This window comes from Corvus brachyrhynchos, unplaced genomic scaffold (genome assembly GCF_000691975.1).
Source record: "Corvus brachyrhynchos isolate BGI_N302 unplaced genomic scaffold, ASM69197v1 scaffold131, whole genome shotgun sequence".
Lineage (NCBI taxonomy): Eukaryota > Metazoa > Chordata > Aves > Passeriformes > Corvidae > Corvus > Corvus brachyrhynchos.
In genome coordinates, this window is record NW_008236438.1 from 196,088 (window position 1) to 201,893 (window position 5,806).

General features: G+C 41.9%; 1 long non-coding RNA gene across 1 annotated transcript; it reads left to right on the forward strand.

Annotated features, from left to right (window-relative positions):
- Nucleotides 1-1,113: 1,113 nt before the first annotated feature.
- Nucleotides 1,114-4,302, forward strand: LOC108449834. The gene is made up of 3 exons (XR_001866126.1): nucleotides 1,114-2,383; nucleotides 2,870-4,008; nucleotides 4,106-4,302. It is a non-coding gene; the product is annotated as an uncharacterized LOC108449834 (long non-coding RNA).
- The last annotated feature ends 1,504 nt before the right edge of the window (nucleotides 4,303-5,806 follow it).

Consider the following 5,806-nt stretch of genomic DNA (forward strand, 5'->3'; position numbering starts at 1 on the left):
AATACTCAGTGTTCTAGCTCCCCATGGGAATGAGTATTTTGTAGTACTGTATAAGTGCTATAAAGCCAAGATAAAGCAGATTTCAATGATTATTAACAAGCCATTATTCTTCTCTCCAAACGATACAAAATCTGACAAACTGAGCTGCACAAGTATTAAATCCTAGATTTTAAACAAACAATAGATAAATCTATTAATTGCAACAGTTCTGACTTGACTAGCAAGCAAAAAATCGGAACTAAAACCCTTTTAAGCTTCTCTTTTCCTCACTGGGCTCTCTTGGGTGTTGCTTGATGTGGCTTTGGGGAAAGTGAATTCTTAGCCCTTGCACAGTGAGGCTGGACTGATCACTGGAAGTTGCATTTTTGTTGGATTTGATTTGGCTGGACAGATGCTAACCTTGCAATGGAAGGAAACTAGGCAGAGATAAAGGAAAAGAGCCAAGCTGAGGAAGCTGGTGTGAGTTCAGACTATTTAAAGAACTTCTGGCATGGAGGCTTTGAAATGACAAAAGAGCATCTTAAAAGGAATCCCTGTTGCTAAGCAACATGAATTGTTGTATATAGAGCTCCAGGAAGAGAAGAGAGAAACCTCTGCTGCTTTCAAGGAAGAAATGCTGGTGAGGAGCCATAGCTGTATCCAAAGTGTTTTTAAAGTGTTCCAGCCACATCCTGTCTGTGAGAAGGTTTCCATGACCCTTCAGTACAGAGTGGCCACTGGTGAGACTGTGTGGCTCTCCTCCTCCACCTGCTGAAATGTAGGAGCATTGTGCCTCTGCTCAGGGTGAGTGAGAATAATGGGAGAAACCTGACACTGCAACAACAAGGCGAAAAAACCATAGGTCGTGCTCAGCCAGATGTTTTGGGAATGTGAAGTGATGTTTCAGCAGAGTTTTGAGTGCTTCAATTAATTTCTCAAGTTTCCCTCCACTTTCTCCCCCATTCACATTAACAAATTCTTATCTTTCACACTGATGGTCTTTGCCTGGTCATCATCCATCCAGCTGCCAGGTAACTACTGGTTATAGCATGTGATTTAACAATGTAAAATGCATGTTCCTTTCGGGAATATGTCAAAATAAATATATTTTGCCACAGCATGACGTTTTTTCCTTTGTCCTCTCCATGCTGCAGAGATAGGTCTCACAGTGGTCCTGCCTTTCTTGCCAAGTGTGAATCCTTGACGGATCTGATTTGCTGATGGGAGAACAAACCAACCTGTCTGTTAAAATTCAGGGTTTTGTCCTTTATGTGGCTGCTGGGAGCTGAGGCTGCAGTTGGGTGCTGCTAATGAGCTGTTTCTATTAGATGGTTTTGAAAGGGTAAATTCTTTTAACTCAGCCAGATGGGGGTATGGGAAGAGTGGTTCCATGTGTGCAGAGCTATTCAGTCATGTCCCCTCTGCCTACTGGCCTCAGCAGTAACCAATGACCTGGGGCCACAGGTCATTTCTCCCATCAGATACTCACTCCCGAAATCCTGTCTGCTCTAATGTCAGCTTTCATGTGTTTTTTTTTCGTATATACACCAAATACCTAGTCCCTGTTTCCAAAACTATGTGCAAGGAGAATTTCTTTAGGCTTGCTGAGTTTGTCAGATCCTGGTCTGCTCCTCAGCCCCCTGAAAAATCTCTGGATGGATGTCCTACTGTATTGTCAGGGGTAACAGTATGCAGGCTGGTCATTAGTCTTTTGAAAGAGTTTCACTTGGCAACTCAGTCTTTGGCAAGGTTTTATTTCCATCAGAGAAAGCACATCAGAGCTTCACACTGCAGCTTGTCTGGGTGTTAGTTCTTTGCGTATTGCCATCCCTCCAAAATACCAATTTCATTCAAAGGAACGCCAGAAGCAAGCCAAAGCCTTCTCTTGGTTTTTTGCAATAACTTTTAAAAAAGGAGTGAAATTCTTGAGACACTGTACCCCAGCTCTCTGTGCTCTCCTGGGGTGGCTGGGAGCAGATGAAAAGCCAGGCCCATAGCAGGGAAGGCCTAGGATGGCTAATCTCCCTAGCTCAAAAGGAAGGGAGCAGTGGCTGGGCTCCCTCCTCCCACTGGCAATGACAATGAAGTCTTGCTGGGATGGTGTTGGCCGATAGTCAGCGCTTCCTCTGTCACTGGGGCCTGTTGCCCAGTCACTTGCTGTCAATTACAGGCTTTTTACTCTTGGTGCAGCAATTTTCCTTGCTCTAATTTAACTTGTTGCTTATTTTGCTGTCAACAGTTGAGGACAATTGACCCTTTCCCTCACCTAACATCATCTGCAGCATCTGAAGGCTGCCAGCACTGCAGCCCCCATCCCCTCTCCTGCATTGCTTCTCCGTCTGCTCAGAGCTGTCACCTCCTGCTTGTGGGGACAAAACCATGTTTAAAGAAATGCTCCCAGAAGGTGTGTGAGTTGTAGTTTGTCATGCTGCAGTGCTGATCCGAGCTGCACTGCCTGGGGCAGACACGCATCTCTGTCAGTCTGCACTGCACCATGGGATGTATATTTTTCTTAGTTCACAGAAGAGCGGGTCTTAAAGAAACACTAGGGATTGGGCACTGGCACTCCATGTTAATGAAAAAATAGTAACTTTCAGATGTTTTTTTGGTGTGATAAAAACAGCAGTGTCTTTCAATGTGCTGCTGTTTGTGACTAGTAAGCCTGTCTTGGACAGGGTTTGCCTGGTTTGATTAAATGACAAAATCTGGGTGTGGGCAATACGGCTGCACAAATGGACTGTTTTACACACAAGTGGAAATAACTCTAGAAGAGGACAGTGGGGTGAACAATAGCAGAGAGAAAAACTCCTATGATCTTGATAATTTGACAAAACTTGCCTCCCATATTATCCTCTTATTTAGTTTTACCTTTTTTCCTTGTCTCTTTCAGATACCTAAGCAGCCCAAGAAGCAATTGCTATGGACCCAATGTTGCAGTAATCATACCCAGGATTGTGGAGTGAGCAGGACCTCAGGGAGCTAGAGTTTTCAACAGAGTTAGTTGGCTGCCTGCTGCTGGAGGAAATCTAGGCAGTTACTCGAGACACAACCATGACTTTGTGTAGATTTTCAGTTAACAGCATTTTCCATGGCCTTTCTTTTTGAGGTCCCATTTCTAAACTGCTGTCAGCCTGGACCTCATCACGGCCAGCTGTACAGGATTCCTGCAGTGCATGCTGCTGTGCCTGTCTGCAGCTCCAGCTCTCATGCCCATGTGCTGAATGGGCACTGTTTGCTGAGGCACTGTGGGACACCTTGAGCATGAGAAGACAATGAAGACTTCTTTTCAGGGTAATCCATCTTCTTAGCTTTATTCAAGTGTTTGTGCACCTTGCAGGTGAGTGCAGTTTCACCTGAGGAGGTTGTTGTGTTTGTGTGAGGAGGTTGTTCTGTCTATGTTCAGCGATCTATGCTGGTGACTTGTTGATGTCTTCTGTAGTTTATGGGATGTTTGCTAGACCTCCTAGGCCTGAAAGATTTTGTCATCGCTTAGATGATTCTAAGTAGTGGTAACAGTGCAATACCAAAAGGACATATACTTCATGCTGAAATTCACTTCTTGTCCTTCAAGATATATATATTAAACAGACTTTAAAAGGAAAGTTTTAAGTGAACTTTGTTATCTGAGGGTAAAACTCAGAGTCTGGATAAACAAGAGAATAAATCCAGCAGTACATTAGGAAAGAGGGAGTAATTATTATTTTAAAATGTAACCTCATGAATTTCTTATCTAAACTGGAAATTCCTTAAAGACAGAAATGTGTTTGAGCTCTGCAGTACAGATGTTCCCTCCATTTTACAAGTACAAGCACAGGGGTACAGACAGAGGGAAACTAGATGACAGACATGAGAAAAAAAGTGCTGAGGTGCAGATTCAGCTGTAAATTAATCGATGGAAGCAGAGAGAGATGGGGGACAGGGAGTCCCTCTGGGAGATGGTCTGAAGTGGAGCTCTGGGTGACAGCAGCTAAAGCCACCACATAGCCCCAAACTTCCCCTGAGCTCGGAGCATGATCTTACAGCAACTGTGTAAGTATAACAGTTATATGTCAAAAATCCAATAAAATATGCCAGGTATGCTGGATTTGCAAATACTTTTTTTTTGTTTGTTTTTTCAAACCTACAGCTCGGGCTGAAATTCTGGGAGGAATGGGGCTAGGAAAACCCCTATGGATACCAAAGCCACTGCTGGCACACACGGCCAAGGAGCAAGTTGCCAACATTTTCCTACAGTTTTCTTCTACATCGTTTGCTCCCACTGCTGCTACTGATTTCCACGAGATGGAGCTATTCTAACGTGGATTTGACTTGGGAACACGTGTGCTACAGCATCTTTTTCTTTTTCTTTTTCTTTTTTTCTTTTTTTCTTTTTTTCTTTTTCTCTTTCTTTTTTTTCTCTTTCTCTTTCTCTTTCTCTTTCTCTTTTTCTTTTTCTTTTTCTTTTTCTCTTTCTCTTTCTCTTTCTCTTTCTTTTTCTTTTTCTTTTTCTTTTTCTTTTTCTTTTTCTTTTTCTTTTTCTTTTTCTTTTTCTTTTTCTTTTTCTCTTTCTCTTTCTCTTTCTCTTTCTCTTTCTCTTTCTTTTTTTCTTTTTCTTTTTCTTTTTCTTTTTCTTTTTCTTTTTCTTTTTCTTTTTCTTTTTCTTTTTCTTTTTCTTTTTCTTTTTCTTTTTATTTTTCTTTTTCTTTTTCTTTTTCTTTTTCTTTTTCTTTTTCTTTTTCTTTTTCTTTTTCTTTTTCTTTTTCTTTTTCTTTTTCTTTTTCTTTTTCTTTTTCTTTTTCTTTTTCTTTTTCTTTTTCTTTTTCTTTTTCTTTTTCTTTTCTTTTTCTTTTTCTTTTTCTTTTTCTTTTTCTTTTTCTTTTTCTTTTTTTTCCTTTCCCTTTTCCTTTCCCTTTTTCTTTTCTTTTTCCTTTTCTCCATAACAGGATTTCTGAAGTGGGTAGAATTTTAAGAAAAATCGTCATCCAAAAAAAGTAATTCCCAAAAGCAACATCTGGAGCTCAATGCACATTTTTTAGTGCATTGTGTCATCAAAATCACATCAAAATGTGTCATCATGCATAGTTTGTGTCATCAAAAGAGCTCTTGCAAAAATAGCTCCTGGGGGATGGAGGTAAATACAGAGCAGCTTTGCCCGACACTGGGGCAGCTGATGGGGTGTGCACCCACCTCACCTACTGGAGGCCATGGCTGAGGGAACTTCCACTGCTCCATCTCCTGAGCACATGCTGGGTGGCTCTTTGACACCCATCAGACTTTGCCTATGGCCCCAGTTTGCAAAGCTCAGCCTTCTGGGGCAGCAGACTGCCTTTGCTGAATCGTGATGACCCTCTCCTGTGACATTTCTTTCCTTTTTAATCAATTTTTAAAAATCTAGTTATGTCTGTTTCCATGTGCCATCTTCTCCCACTGCAGCATCTGCTCATTCCCTTTCTGCTTTGTCCCTACCAGCCCCATTCCCCAGCGAGTCACAATGCAGACAAAATTAATGTAAATGCTGTTGCTTTATAATATATGTCTGAAAACTTCAGGGCATGCCTGTCTTTTATCAAGTCATGCCCACAGAGCCAAACTCCTCCTGCCCTTGTTGCTGGGACGTACTTTGACACTGCAGCCCCTGTAAACAGCAGCAACTCAGGGAGAGGCATTTATCTGGGGCTTTTCAGTAGGAGCTGTCAAAATTAGGGCTAGGTTTATATGCAATGTTTGTAATGCTTGGAAGAAGGGTATCATGAGTGCCCCTTGCTTGCAGCTTGTGTTGCAAGTTGTTTAGGGCTGTGCTGGCACTGCTGTGAGAAGCTGGTGTTCTCTCTTGGCACACAGGAGGTAA